At 42.3% G+C, this 14,727-nt stretch overlaps 12 non-coding genes across 12 annotated transcripts; all 12 read right to left on the bottom strand.

Annotated features, from left to right (window-relative positions):
- Positions 1-659: 659 nt before the first annotated feature.
- Positions 660-730, bottom strand: trnag-gcc (transfer RNA glycine (anticodon GCC)). Its single transcript has one exon. It is a non-coding gene; the product is annotated as a tRNA-Gly (tRNA).
- A 936-nt stretch (positions 731-1,666) lies between these two features.
- On the bottom strand, positions 1,667-1,737 carry trnag-gcc (transfer RNA glycine (anticodon GCC)). Its single transcript has one exon. It is a non-coding gene; the product is annotated as a tRNA-Gly (tRNA).
- A 929-nt stretch (positions 1,738-2,666) lies between these two features.
- On the bottom strand, positions 2,667-2,737 carry trnag-gcc (transfer RNA glycine (anticodon GCC)). Its single transcript has one exon. It is a non-coding gene; the product is annotated as a tRNA-Gly (tRNA).
- Positions 2,738-4,052: 1,315 nt separating this feature from the next.
- Positions 4,053-4,123, bottom strand: trnag-gcc (transfer RNA glycine (anticodon GCC)). The gene has a single exon. It is a non-coding gene; the product is annotated as a tRNA-Gly (tRNA).
- A 953-nt stretch (positions 4,124-5,076) lies between these two features.
- trnag-gcc (transfer RNA glycine (anticodon GCC)) lies at positions 5,077-5,147 on the bottom strand. The gene has a single exon. It is a non-coding gene; the product is annotated as a tRNA-Gly (tRNA).
- A 1,469-nt stretch (positions 5,148-6,616) lies between these two features.
- On the bottom strand, positions 6,617-6,687 carry trnag-gcc (transfer RNA glycine (anticodon GCC)). Its single transcript has one exon. It is a non-coding gene; the product is annotated as a tRNA-Gly (tRNA).
- Positions 6,688-8,018: 1,331 nt separating this feature from the next.
- trnag-gcc (transfer RNA glycine (anticodon GCC)) lies at positions 8,019-8,089 on the bottom strand. Its single transcript has one exon. It is a non-coding gene; the product is annotated as a tRNA-Gly (tRNA).
- Positions 8,090-9,024: 935 nt separating this feature from the next.
- Positions 9,025-9,095, bottom strand: trnag-gcc (transfer RNA glycine (anticodon GCC)). The gene has a single exon. It is a non-coding gene; the product is annotated as a tRNA-Gly (tRNA).
- Positions 9,096-10,615: 1,520 nt separating this feature from the next.
- Positions 10,616-10,686, bottom strand: trnag-gcc (transfer RNA glycine (anticodon GCC)). Its single transcript has one exon. It is a non-coding gene; the product is annotated as a tRNA-Gly (tRNA).
- Positions 10,687-11,621: 935 nt separating this feature from the next.
- On the bottom strand, positions 11,622-11,692 carry trnag-gcc (transfer RNA glycine (anticodon GCC)). The gene has a single exon. It is a non-coding gene; the product is annotated as a tRNA-Gly (tRNA).
- A 936-nt stretch (positions 11,693-12,628) lies between these two features.
- On the bottom strand, positions 12,629-12,699 carry trnag-gcc (transfer RNA glycine (anticodon GCC)). Its single transcript has one exon. It is a non-coding gene; the product is annotated as a tRNA-Gly (tRNA).
- Positions 12,700-13,648: 949 nt separating this feature from the next.
- Positions 13,649-13,719, bottom strand: trnag-gcc (transfer RNA glycine (anticodon GCC)). Its single transcript has one exon. It is a non-coding gene; the product is annotated as a tRNA-Gly (tRNA).
- Between the last annotated feature and the right edge of the window lie 1,008 nt (positions 13,720-14,727).

The raw sequence follows: 14,727 nt of genomic DNA, 5'->3' as shown, positions 1-14,727 counted from the left end.
CATGACAGTTTACAATCTCGGGTTACTCCAAATAGTTTAGTCATCTCAACTTGCACAATTTCCACGTGACTTATTACAAGATTTAGTTGAGCTTTAGGGTTTAGTGAGTGTTTTGTTCCAAATACAATGCTTTCAGTCATTTCAGTCGCTGTAGTAGCTGACGTGTATAGTGTAGAGTCATCCGCATACACATGGCTTTACTCAAAGTCAGTGGCATGTCCTTAGTAAAAATGTACACAAGGTCCAAAAGGAATTTGGCTTCCGCTCTAGCCCTAAGACTCTTTTACAAGTGACAGTCACTGGCGGGGTCTGAAAACCATGACAGTTTACAATCTCGGGTTACTCCAAATAGTTTAGTCATCTCAACTTGCACAATTCCACGTGACTTATTACAAGATTTAGTTGAGCTTTAGGGTTTAGTGAGTGTTTTGTTCCAAATACAATGCTTTCAGTCATTTCAGTCGCTGTAGTAGCTGACGTGTATAGTGTAGAGTCATCCGCATACACATGGCTTTACTCAAAGTCAGTGGCATGTCCTTAGTAAAAATGTACACAAGGTCCAAAAGGAATTTGGCTTCCACTCTAGCCCTAAGACTCTTTTACAAGTAACAGTCACTGGCGCGGTCTGAAAACACTACCTGCCGCCCTAAAATGGAACATGCATTGGCCGGGAATCGAACCCGGGCCTCCCGCGTGGCAGGCGAGAATTCTACCACTGAACCACCAATGCTTAGACAGACTACTAAAAGGGGTTCCCAGCCTCATACAATGCGAGTAGAGTGGAGTGACTAAAAACAGAAGAACACCATTGTCAGGGAACAAGGAATTTCTCAAACTCCGTTGTGCCCGATTTTCCGGTAAGACAGTACTAGTCAAACAGTAGTCAAGGTGCCACAAAACTGTAGGACCTGCCTTGTTGATAGTGTTGTTAAGAAGGTAGAGCCTCGCTTTATTATAGACAGACTTCTCCCTGTCTTAGCTACTACTGCGTCAATATGTTTTGACCATGACAGTTTACAATCTCGGGTTACTCCAAATAGTTTAGTCATCTCAACTTGCACAATTTCCACGTGACTTATTACAAGATTTAGTTGAGCTTTAGGGTTTAGTGAGTGTTTTGTTCCAAATACAATGCTTTCAGTCATTTCAGTCGCTGTAGTAGCTGACGTGTATAGTGTAGAGTCATCCGCATACACATGGCTTTACTCAAAGTCAGTGGCATGTCCTTAGTAAAAATGTACACAAGGTCCAAAAGGAATTTGGCTTCCGCTCTAGCCCTAAGACTGTTTTTACAAGTGACAGTCACTGGCGGGGTCTGAAAACCATGACAGTTTACAATCTCGGGTTACTCCAAATAGTTTAGTCATCTCAACTTGCACAATTTCCACGTGACTTATTACAAGATTTAGTTGAGCTTTAGGGTTTAGTGAGTGTTTTGTTCCAAATACAATGCTTTCAGTCATTTCAGTCGCTGTAGTAGCTGACGTGTATAGTGTAGAGTCATCCGCATACACATGGCTTTACTCAAAGTCAGTGGCATGTCCTTAGTAAAAATGTACACAAGGTCCAAAAGGAATTTGGCTTCCACTCTAGCCCTAAGACTCTTTTACAAGTAACAGTCACTGGCGCGGTCTGAAAACACTACCTGCCGCCCTAAAATGGAACATGCATTGGCCGGGAATCGAACCCGGGCCTCCCGCGTGGCAGGCGAGAATTCTACCACTGAACCACCAATGCTTAGACAGACTACTAAAAGGGGTTCCCAGCCTCATACAATGCGAGTAGAGTGGAGTGACTAAAAACAGAAGAACACCATTGTCAGGGAACAAGGAATTTCTCAAACTCCGTTGTGCCCGATTTTCCGGTAAGACAGTACTAGTCAAACAGTAGTCAAGGTGCCACAAAACTGTAGGACCTGCCTTGTTGATAGTGTTGTTAAGAAGGTAGAGCCTCGCTTTATTATAGACAGACTTCTCCCTGTCTTAGCTACTACTGCGTCAATATGTTTTGACCATGACAGTTTACAATCTCGGGTTACTCCAAATAGTTTAGTCATCTCAACTTGCACAATTTCCACGTGACTTATTACAAGATTTAGTTGAGCTTTAGGGTTTAGTGAGTGTTTTGTTCCAAATACAATGCTTTCAGTCATTTCAGTCGCTAGTAGCTGACGTGTATAGTGTTCATCCGCATACACATGGCTTTACTCAAAGTCAGTGGCATGTCCTTAGTAAAAATGTACACAAGGTCCAAAAGGAATTTGGCTTCCGCTCTAGCCCTAAGACTCTTTTACAAGTGACAGTCACTGGCGGGGTCTGAAAACCATGACAGTTTACAATCTCGGGTTACTCCAAATAGTTTAGTCATCTCAACTTGCACAATTTCCACGTGACTTATCACAAGATTTAGTTGAGCTTTAGGGTTTAGTGAGTGTTTTGTTCCAAATACAATGCTTTCAGTCATTTCAGTCGCTGTAGTAGCTGACGTGTATAGTGTAGAGTCATCCGCATACACATGGCTTTACTCAAAGTCAGTGGCATGTCCTTAGTAAAAATGTACACAAGGTCCAAAAGGAATTTGGCTTCCACTCTAGCCCTAAGACTCTTTTACAAGTAACAGTCACTGGCGCGGTCTGAAAACACTACCTGCCGCCCTAAAATGGAACATGCATTGGCCGGGAATCGAACCCGGGCCTCCCGCGTGGCAGGCGAGAATTCTACCACTGAACCACCAATGCTTAGACAGACTACTAAAAGGGGTTCCCAGCCTCATACAATGCGAGTAGAGTGGAGTGACTAAAAACAGAAGAACACCATTGTCAGGGAACAAGGAATTTCTCAAACTCCGTTGTGCCCGATTTTCCGGTAAGACAGTACTAGTCAAACAGTAGTCAAGGTGCCACAAAACTGTAGGACCTGCCTTGTTGATAGTGTTGTTAAGAAGGTAGAGCCTCGCTTTATTATAGACAGACTTCTCCCTGTCTTAGCTACTACTGCGTCAATATGTTTTGACCATGACAGTTTACAATCTCGGGTTACTCCAAATAGTTTAGTCATCTCAACTTGCACAATTTCCACGTGACTTATTACAAGATTTAGTTGAGCTTTAGGGTTTAGTGAGTGTTTTGTTCCAAATACAATGCTTTCAGTCATTTCAGTCGCTGTAGTAGCTGACGTGTATAGTGTAGAGTCATCCACATACACATGGCTTTACTCAAAGTCAGTGGCATGTCCTTAGTAAAAATGTACACAAGGTCCAAAAGGAATTTGGCTTCCGCTCTAGCCCTAAGACTCTTTTACAAGTGACAGTCACTGGCGGGGTCTGAAAACCATGACAGTTTACAATCTAACATACTCCAAACAGTTTAGTCATCTCAACTTGCTCAATTTCCACTGACTTATTACAAGATTTAGTTGAGCTTAAAAGTGAGTGTTTTGTTCCAAATACAATGCTTTTAGTTGTATAAATATTTAGAAGAACACCATTGTCAGGGAACAAGGAAACATCTTTGTTGAGTGTTGCAGTCATTTCAGTCCTAAGACTACTAGTCAAACAGTAGCTGCCACAAATAGTGTAGAGTCATCTGCATACACATGGCTTTAGTCAAAGTCAGTGGCATGTCCTTATTGTACACAAGGTCCAAAAGGAATTTGGCTTCCTGTCTAGCCCTAAGACTCTTTTACAAGTGACAGTCACTGGTTTTGAAAACCATGACAGTTTACAATCTCGGGTTACTCCAAATAGTTTAGTCATCTCAACTTGCACAATTTCCACGTGACTTATTACAAGATTTAGTTGAGCTTTAGGGTTTAGTGAGTGTTTTGTTCCAAATACAATGCTTTCAGTCATTTCAGTCGCTGTAGTAGCTGACGTGTATAGTGTAGAGTCATCCGCATACACATGGCTTTACTCAAAGTCAGTGGCATGTCCTTAGTAAAAATGTACACAAGGTCCAAAAGGAATTTGGCTTCCACTCTAGCCCTAAGACTCTTTTACAAGTAACAGTCACTGGCGCGGTCTGAAAACACTACCTGCCGCCCTAAAATGGAACATGCATTGGCCGGGAATCGAACCCGGGCCTCCCGCGTGGCAGGCGAGAATTCTACCACTGAACCACCAATGCTTAGACAGACTACTAAAAGGGGTTCCCAGCCTCATACAATGCGAGTAGAGTGGAGTGACTAAAAACAGAAGAACACCATTGTCAGGGAACAAGGAATTTCTCAAACTCCGTTGTGCCCGATTTTCCGGTAAGACAGTACTAGTCAAACAGTAGTCAAGGTGCCACAAAACTGTAGGACCTGCCTTGTTGATAGTGTTGTTAAGAAGGTAGAGCCTCGCTTTATTATAGACAGACTTCTCCCTGTCTTAGCTACTACTGCGTCAATATGTTTTGACCATGACAGTTTACAATCTCGGGTTACTCCAAATAGTTTAGTCATCTCAACTTGCACAATTTCCACGTGACTTATTACAAGATTTAGTTGAGCTTTAGGGTTTAGTGAGTGTTTTGTTCCAAATACAATGCTTTCAGTCATTTTTAGTGAGTGTTTTGTCCCAAATACAGTCGCTGTAGTAGCTGACGTGTATAGTGTAGAGTCATCCGCATACACATGGCTTTACTCAAAGTCAGTGGCATGTCCTTAGTAAAAATGTACACAAGGTCCAAAAGGAATTTGGCTTCCGCTCTAGCCCTAAGACTGTTTTACAAGTGACAGTCACTGGCGGGGTCTGAAAACCATGACAGTTTACAATCTTTACTCCAAACAGTTTAGTCATCTCAACTTGCACAATTTCCACGTGACTTATTACAAGATTTAGTTGAGCTTTAGGGTTTAGTGAGTGTTTTGTTCCAAATACAATGCTTTCAGTCATTTCAGTCGCTGTAGTAGCTGACGTGTATAGTGTAGAGTCATCCGCATACACATGGCTTTACAAAGTCAGTGGCATGTCCTTAGTAAAAATGTACACAAGGTCCAAAAGGAATTTGGCTTCCACTCTAGCCCTAAGACTCTTTTACAAGTAACAGTCACTGGCGCGGTCTGAAAACACTACCTGCCGCCCTAAAATGGAACATGCATTGGCCGGGAATCGAACCCGGGCCTCCCGCGTGGCAGGCGAGAATTCTACCACTGAACCACCAATGCTTAGACAGACTACTAAAAGGGGTTCCCAGCCTCATACAATGCGAGTAGAGTGGAGTGACTAAAAACAGAAGAACACCATTGTCAGGGAACAAGGAATTTCTCAAACTCCGTTGTGCCCGATTTTCCGGTAAGACAGTACTAGTCAAACAGTAGTCAAGGTGCCACAAAACTGTAGGACCTGCCTTGTTGATAGTGTTGTTAAGAAGGTAGAGCCTCGCTTTATTATAGACAGACTTCTCCCTGTCTTAGCTACTACTGCGTCAATATGTTTTGACCATGACAGTTTACAATCTCGGGTTACTCCAAATAGTTTAGTCATCTCAACTTGCACAATTTCCACGTGACTTATTACAAGATTTAGTTGAGCTTTAGGGTTTAGTGAGTGTTTTGTTCCAAATACAATGCTTTCAGTCATTTCAGTCGCTGTAGTAGCTGACGTGTATAGTGTAGAGTCATCCACATACACATGGCTTTACTCAAAGTCAGTGGCATGTCCTTAGTAAAAATGTACACAAGGTCCAAAAGGAATTTGGCTTCCACTCTAGCCCTAAGACTCTTTTACAAGTAACAGTCACTGGCGCGGTCTGAAAACACATGACAGTTTACAATGGAACATGCACTGGCCAAACAGTTTAGTCCTCTCAACTTGCAGGCAATTTCCACTGAACCACCAATGCAAGATTTAGTTGAGCTTAAAAGTGAGTGTTTTGTTCCCAATGCTTTTAGTACAAGTGCATTTCAGTCACTGTAGTAGCTGACGTGTATAGTGTAGAGTCATCAGCATACACATGGCTTTACTCAAAGTCAGTGGCATGTCCTTAGTAAAAATGTACACAAGGTCCAAAAGGAATTTGGCATTGTAGCCCTAAGACTCTTTTACAACAAGTCAATTTCTGAAACTGACAGTTTACAATCTCGTTACTCGAGTTTAGTCATCTCAAGACAGTACTTAGTCAAGATTTAGTTGAGTCAAGGTGTTTTGTTCCAAAACTGTTTCAGGACCTGCCTTGTTGATAGTGTTGTTAGAGATCCGGTAGATGGCTTTACGTCAGTGGCATGTTATAAAAATGACAGACTTCTCCCTAGTCTTAGCTACTTTTACAAGTGACAGTCAATATGTTTTGACCATGACAGTTTACAATCTCGGGTTACTCCAAATAGTTTAGTCATCTCAACTTGCACAATTTCCACGTGACTTATTACAAGATTTAGTTGAGCTTTAGGGTTTAGTGAGTGTTTTGTTCCAAATACAATGCTTTCAGTCATTTCAGTCGCTGTAGTAGCTGACGTGTATAGTGTAGAGTCATCCGCAAACACATGGCTTTAGTCAAAGTCAGTGGCATGTCCTTAGTAAAAATGTACACAAGGTCCAAAAGGAATTTGGCTTCCACTCTAGCCCTAAGACTCTTTTACAAGTAACAGTCACTGGCGCGGTCTGAAAACACTACCTGCCGCCCTAAAATGGAACATGCATTGGCCGGGAATCGAACCCGGGCCTCCCGCGTGGCAGGCGAGAATTCTACCACTGAACCACCAATGCTTAGACAGACTACTAAAAGGGGTTCCCAGCCTCATACAATGCGAGTAGAGTGGAGTGACTAAAAACAGAAGAACACCATTGTCAGGGAACAAGGAATTTCTCAAACTCCGTTGTGCCCGATTTTCCGGTAAGACAGTACTAGTCAAACAGTAGTCAAGGTGCCACAAAACTGTAGGACCTGCCTTGTTGATAGTGTTGTTAAGAAGGTAGAGCCTCGCTTTATTATAGACAGACTTCTCCCTGTCTTAGCTACTACTGCGTCAATATGTTTTGACCATGACAGTTTACAATCTCGGGTTACTCCAAATAGTTTAGTCATCTCAACTTGCACAATTTCCACGTGACTTATTACAAGATTTAGTTGAGCTTTAGGGTTTAGTGAGTGTTTTGTTCCAAATACAATGCTTTCAGTCATTTCAGTCGCTGTAGTAGCTGACGTGTATAGTGTAGAGTCATCCGCATACACATGGCTTTACTCAAAGTCAGTGGCATGTCCTTAGTAAAAATGTACACAAGGTCCAAAAGGAATTTGGCTTCCACTCTAGCCCTAAGACTCTTTTACAAGTAACAGTCACTGGCGGGGTCTGAAAACCATGACAGTTTACAATCTAGGGTTACTCCAAACAGTTTAGTCATCTCAACTTGCACAATTTCCACGTGACTTATTACAAGATTTAGTTGAGCTTTAGGGTTTAGTGAGTGTTTTGTTCCAAATACAATGCTTTTAGTTGTATAAATATTTAGAAGCTAACACTCCTTGCTACCCACTCTGAAACTAACTGCAGCTCTTTGTTGAGTGTTGCAGTCATTTCAGTCACTGTAGTAGCTGACGTGTATAGTGTAGAGTCATCCGCATACACATGGCTTTACTCAAAGTCAGTGGCATGTCCTTAGTAAAAATGTACACAAGGTCCAAAAGGAATTTGGCTTCCAGACTCTAGCCCTAAGACTCTTTTACAAGTGACAGTCACTGGCAGGGTCTGAAAACCATGACAGTTTACAATCTCGGGTTACTCCAAATAGTTTAGTCATCTCAACTTGCACAATTTCCACGTGACTTATTACAAGATTTAGTTGAGCTTTAGGGTTTAGTGAGTGTTTTGTTCCAAATACAATGCTTTCAGTCATTTCAGTCGCTGTAGTAGCTGACGTGTATAGTGTAGAGTCATCCGCAAACACATGGCTTTAGTCAAAGTCAGTGGCATGTCCTTAGTAAAAATGTACACAAGGTCCAAAAGGAATTTGGCTTCCACTCTAGCCCTAAGACTCTTTTACAAGTAACAGTCACTGGCGCGGTCTGAAAACACTACCTGCCGCCCTAAAATGGAACATGCATTGGCCGGGAATCGAACCCGGGCCTCCCGCGTGGCAGGCGAGAATTCTACCACTGAACCACCAATGCTTAGACAGACTACTAAAAGGGGTTCCCAGCCTCATACAATGCGAGTAGAGTGGAGTGACTAAAAACAGAAGAACACCATTGTCAGGGAACAAGGAATTTCTCAAACTCCGTTGTGCCCGATTTTCCGGTAAGACAGTACTAGTCAAACAGTAGTCAAGGTGCCACAAAACTGTAGGACCTGCCTTGTTGATAGTGTTGTTAAGAAGGTAGAGCCTCGCTTTATTATAGACAGACTTCTCCCTGTCTTAGCTACTACTGCGTCAATATGTTTTGACCATGACAGTTTACAATCTCGGGTTACTCCAAATAGTTTAGTCATCTCAACTTGCACAATTTCCACGTGACTTATTACAAGATTTAGTTGAGCTTTAGGGTTTAGTGAGTGTTTTGTTCCAAATACAATGCTTTCAGTCATTTCAGTCGCTGTAGTAGCTGACGTGTATAGTGTAGAGTCATCCGCATACACATGGCTTTACTCAAAGTCAGTGGCATGTCCTTAGTAAAAATGTACACAAGGTCCAAAAGGAATTTGGCTTCCGCTCTAGCCCTAAGACTGTTTTACAAGTGACAGTCACTGGCGGGGTCTGAAAACCATGACAGTTTACAATCTCGGGTTACTCCAAATAGTTTAGTCATCTCAACTTGCACAATTTCCACGTGACTTATTACAAGATTTAGTTGAGCTTTAGGGTTTAGTGAGTGTTTTGTTCCAAATACAATGCTTTCAGTCATTTCAGTCGCTGTAGTAGCTGACGTGTATAGTGTAGAGTCATCCGCAAACACATGGCTTTAGTCAAAGTCAGTGGCATGTCCTTAGTAAAAATATACACAAGGTCCAAAAGGAATTTGGCTTCCACTCTAGCCCTAAGACTCTTTTACAAGTAACAGTCACTGGCGCGGTCTGAAAACACTACCTGCCGCCCTAAAATGGAACATGCATTGGCCGGGAATCGAACCCGGGCCTCCCGCGTGGCAGGCGAGAATTCTACCACTGAACCACCAATGCTTAGACAGACTACTAAAAGGGGTTCCCAGCCTCATACAATGCGAGTAGAGTGGAGTGACTAAAAACAGAAGAACACCATTGTCAGGGAACAAGGAATTTCTCAAACTCCGTTGTGCCCGATTTTCCGGTAAGACAGTACTAGTCAAACAGTAGTCAAGGTGCCACAAAACTGTAGGACCTGCCTTGTTGATAGTGTTGTTAAGAAGGTAGAGCCTCGCTTTATTATAGACAGACTTCTCCCTGTCTTAGCTACTACTGCGTCAATATGTTTTGACCATGACAGTTTACAATCTCGGGTTACTCCAAATAGTTTAGTCATCTCAACTTGCACAATTTCCACGTGACTTATTACAAGATTTAGTTGAGCTTTAGGGTTTAGTGAGTGTTTTGTTCCAAATACAATGCTTTCAGTCATTTCAGTCGCTGTAGTAGCTGACGTGTATAGTGTAGAGTCATCCGCATACACATGGCTTTACTCAAAGTCAGTGGCATGTCCTTAGTAAAAATGTACACAAGGTCCAAAAGGAATTTGGCTTCCACTCTAGCCCTAAGACTCTTTTACAAGTGACAGTCACTGGCGCGGTCTCTCGGGTTAAAATAGTTTAGTCATCTCAACTTGCACAATTTCCACGTGACTTATTACAAGATTTAGTTGAGCTTTAGGGTTTAGTGAGTGTTTTGTTCCAAATACAATGCTTTCAGTCATTTCAGTCGCTGTAGTAGCTGACGTGTATAGTGTAGAGTCATCCGCATACACATGGCTTTACTCAAAGTCACCATGTCCTTAGTAAAAACTACACAAGGTCCAAAAGGAATTTGGCTTCCCAGCCTAAGACTACAATGACAGTCACTGGCGGGGTGAAAACCATGAAAAATCTAGGGTTACTCCAAACAGTTTAATCTCAACTTGCATTTCCACATGACTTATTACAAGATTTAGTTGAGCTTAAGGGTTTAGTGAGTGTTTTGTTCCAAATACAATGCTTTTAGCCCGAAATTTTCCGGTAAGACAGTACTAGTCAAACAGTAGTCAAGGTGCCACAAAACTGTAGGACCTGCCTTGTGTGAGTCATGTTGGCTTTAAAAGTCAGTGGCATGTCCTTAGTAAAAATGACACAAGGTCTTTGGCTCCGCTGTCTTAAGACTCTTTTACAAGTGACAGTCACTATGTTTTGACCATGACAGTTTACAATCTCGGGTTACTCCAAATAGTTTAGTCATCTCAACTTGCACAATTTCCACGTGACTTATTACAAGATTTAGTTGAGCTTTAGGGTTTAGTGAGTGTTTTGTTCCAAATACAATGCTTTCAGTCATTTCAGTCGCTGTAGTAGCTGACGTGTATAGTGTAGAGTCATCCGCATACACATGGCTTTACTCAAAGTCAGTGGCATGTCCTTAGTAAAAATGTACACAAGGTCCAAAAGGAATTTGGCTTCCACTCTAGCCCTAAGACTCTTTTACAAGTAACAGTCACTGGCGCGGTCTGAAAACACTACCTGCCGCCCTAAAATGGAACATGCATTGGCCGGGAATCGAACCCGGGCCTCCCGCGTGGCAGGCGAGAATTCTACCACTGAACCACCAATGCTTAGACAGACTACTAAAAGGGGTTCCCAGCCTCATACAATGCGAGTAGAGTGGAGTGACTAAAAACAGAAGAACACCATTGTCAGGGAACAAGGAATTTCTCAAACTCCGTTGTGCCCGATTTTCCGGTAAGACAGTACTAGTCAAACAGTAGTCAAGGTGCCACAAAACTGTAGGACCTGCCTTGTTGATAGTGTTGTTAAGAAGGTAGAGCCTCGCTTTATTATAGACAGACTTCTCCCTGTCTTAGCTACTACTGCGTCAATATGTTTTGACCATGACAGTTTACAATCTCGGGTTACTCCAAATAGTTTAGTCATCTCAACTTGCACAATTTCCACGTGACTTATTACAAGATTTAGTTGAGCTTTAGGGTTTAGTGAGTGTTTTGTTCCAAATACAATGCTTTCAGTCATTTCAGTCGCTGTAGTAGCTGACGTGTATAGTGTAGAGTCATCCGCATACACATGGCTTTACTCAAAGTCAGTGGCATGTCCTTAGTAAAAATGTACACAAGGTCCAAAAGGAATTTGGCTTCCGCTCTAGCCCTAAGACTGTTTTACAAGTGACAGTCACTGGCGGGGTCTGAAAACCATGACAGTTTACAATCTCGGGTTACTCCAAATAGTTTAGTCATCTCAACTTGCACAATTTCCACGTGACTTATTACAAGATTTAGTTGAGCTTTAGGGTTTAGTGAGTGTTTTGTTCCAAATACAATGCTTTCAGTCATTTCAGTCGCTGTAGTAGCTGACGTGTATAGTGTAGAGTCATCCGCATACACATGGCTTTAGTCAAAGTCAGTGGCATGTCCTTAGTAAAAATATACACAAGGTCCAAAAGGAATTTGGCTTCCACTCTAGCCCTAAGACTCTTTTACAAGTAACAGTCACTGGCGCGGTCTGAAAACACTACCTGCCGCCCTAAAATGGAACATGCATTGGCCGGGAATCGAACCCAGGCCTCCCGCGTGGCAGGCGAGAATTCTACCACTGAACCACCAATGCTTAGACAGACTACTAAAAGGGGTTCCCAGCCTCATACAATGCGAGTAGAGTGGAGTGACTAAAAACAGAAGAACACCATTGTCAGGGAACAAGGAATTTCTCAAACTCCGTTGTGCCCGATTTTCCGGTAAGACAGTACTAGTCAAACAGTAGTCAAGGTGCCACAAAACTGTAGGACCTGCCTTGTTGATAGTGTTGTTAAGAAGGTAGAGCCTCGCTTTATTATAGACAGACTTCTCCCTGTCTTAGCTACTACTGCGTCAATATGTTTTGACCATGACAGTTTACAATCTCGGGTTACTCCAAATAGTTTAGTCATCTCAACTTGCACAATTTCCACGTGACTTATTACAAGATTTAGTTGAGCTTTAGGGTTTTAGTGAGTGTTTTGTTCCAAATACAATGCTTTCAGTCATTTCAGTCGCTGTAGTAGCTGACGTGTATAGTGTAGAGTCATCCGCATACACATGGCTTTACTCAAAGTCAGTGGCATGTCCTTAGTAAAAATGTACACAAGGTCCAAAAGGAATTTGGCTTCCGCTCTAGCCCTAAGACTGTTTTACAAGTGACAGTCACTGGCGGGGTCTGAAAACCATGACAGTTTACAATCTCGGGTTACTCCAAATAGTTTAGTCATCTCAACTTGCACAATTTCCACGTGACTTATTACAAGATTTAGTTGAGCTTTAGGGTTTAGTGAGTGTTTTGTTCCAAATACAATGCTTTCAGTCATTTCAGTCGCTGTAGTAGCTGACGTGTATAGTGTAGAGTCATCCGCATACACATGGCTTTACTCAAAGTCAGTGGCATGTCCTTAGTAAAAATGTACACAAGGTCCAAAAGGAATTTGGCTTCCACTCTAGCCCTAAGACTCTTTTACAAGTGACAGTCACTGGCGAGGTCTGAAAACACTACCTGCCGCCCTAAAATGTAACATGCATTGGCCGGGAATCGAACCCGGGCCTCCCGCGTGGCAGGCGAGAATTCTACCACTGAACCACCAATGCTTAGACAGACTACTAAAAGGGGTTCCCATCCTCATACAATGCGAGTAAAGTGGAGTGACTAAAAACAGAAGAACACCATTGTCAGGGAACAAGGATTTTCTCAAACTCCGTTGTGCCCGATTTTCCGTTAAGACAGTACTAGTCAAACAGTAGTCAAGGTGCCACAAAACTGTAGGACCTGCCTTGTTGATAGTGTTGTTAAGACGGTAGAGCATCGCTTTATTATAGACAGACTTCTCCCTGTCTTAGCTACTACTGCGTCAATATGTTTTGACCATGACAGTTTACAATCTCGGGTTACTCCAAATAGTTTAGTCATCTCAACTTGCACAATTTCCACGTGACTTATTACAAGATTTAGTTGAGCTTTAGGGTTTAGTGAGTGTTTTGTTCCAAATACAATGCTTTCAGTCATTTCAGTCGCTGTAGTAGCTGACGTGTATAGTGTAGAGTCATCAGCATACACATGGCTTTACTCAAAGTCAGTGGCATGTCCTTAGTAAAAATGTACACAAGGTCCAAAAGGAATTTGGCTTCCGCTCTAGCCCTAAGACTGTTTTACAAGTGACAGTTTACAAGTGACAGTCACTGGCGGGGTCTGAAAACCATGACAGTTTACAATCTCGGGTTACTCCAAATAGTTTAGTCATCTCAACTTGCACAATTTCCACGTGACTTATTACAAGATTTAGTTGAGCTTTAGGGTTTAGTGAGTGTTTTGTTCCAAATACAATGCTTTCAGTCATTTCAGTCGCTGTAGTAGCTGACGTGTATAGTGTAGAGTCATCCGCAAACACATGGCTTTAGTCAAAGTCAGTGGCATGTCCTTAGTAAAAATGTACACAAGGTCCAAAAGGAATTTGGCTTCCACTCTAGCCCTAAGACTCTTTTACAAGTAACAGTCACTGGCGCGGTCTGAAAACACTACCTGCCGCCCTAAAATGGAACATGCATTGGCCGGGAATCGAACCCGGGCCTCCCGCGTGGCAGGCGAGAATTCTACCACTGAACCACCAATGCTTAGACAGACTACTAAAAGGGGTTCCCAGCCTCATACAATGCGAGTAGAGTGGAGTGACTAAAAACAGAAGAACACCATTGTCAGGGAACAAGGAATTTCTCAAACTCCGTTGTGCCCGATTTTCCGGTAAGACAGTACTAGTCAAACAGTAGTCAAGGTGCCACAAAACTGTAGGACCTGCCTTGTTGATAGTGTTGTTAAGAAGGTAGAGCCTCGCTTTATTATAGACAGACTTCTCCCTGTCTTAGCTACTACTGCGTCAATATGTTTTGACCATGACAGTTTACAATCTCGGGTTACTCCAAATAGTTTAGTCATCTCAACTTGCACAATTTCCACGTGACTTATTACAAGATTTAGTTGAGCTTTAGGGTTTAGTGAGTGTTTTGTTCCAAATACAATGCTTTCAGTCATTTCAGTCGCTGTAGTAGCTGACGTGTATAGTGTAGAGTCATCCACATACACATGGCTTTACTCAAAGTCAGTGGCATGTCCTTAGTAAAAATGTACACAAGGTCCAAAAGGAATTTGGCTTCCGCTCTAGCCCTAAGACTCTTTTACAAGTGACAGTCACTGGCGGGGTCTGAAAACCATGACAGTTTACAATCTAGGGTTACTCCAAACAGTTTAGTCATCTCAACTTGCTCAATTTCCACATGACTTATTACAAGATTTAGTTGAGCTTAAGGGTTTAGTGAGTGTTTTGTTCCAAATACAATGCTTTTAGTTGTATAAATATTTAGGGCTAACTTACTCCTTGCTACCCACTCTGAAACTAACTGCAGCTCTTTGTTGAGTGTTGCAGTCATTTCAGTCACTGTAGTAGCTGACGTGTATAGTGTAGAGTCATCAGCATACACATGGCTTTACTCAAAGTCAGTGGCATGTCCTTAGTAAAAATGTACACAAGGTCCAAAAGGAATTTGGCTTCCGCTCTAGCCCTAAGACTCTTTTACAAGTGACAGTCACTGGCAGGGTCTGAAAACCATGACAGTTTACAATCTCGG

The sequence above is a fragment of the Oncorhynchus keta genome, chromosome 17, assembly GCF_023373465.1.
Source record: "Oncorhynchus keta strain PuntledgeMale-10-30-2019 chromosome 17, Oket_V2, whole genome shotgun sequence".
Classification (NCBI taxonomy): domain Eukaryota; kingdom Metazoa; phylum Chordata; class Actinopteri; order Salmoniformes; family Salmonidae; genus Oncorhynchus; species Oncorhynchus keta.
The sequence above is the reverse complement of the archived record's forward strand: the minus strand, read 5'-3'. Positions and strand labels throughout refer to the sequence as shown.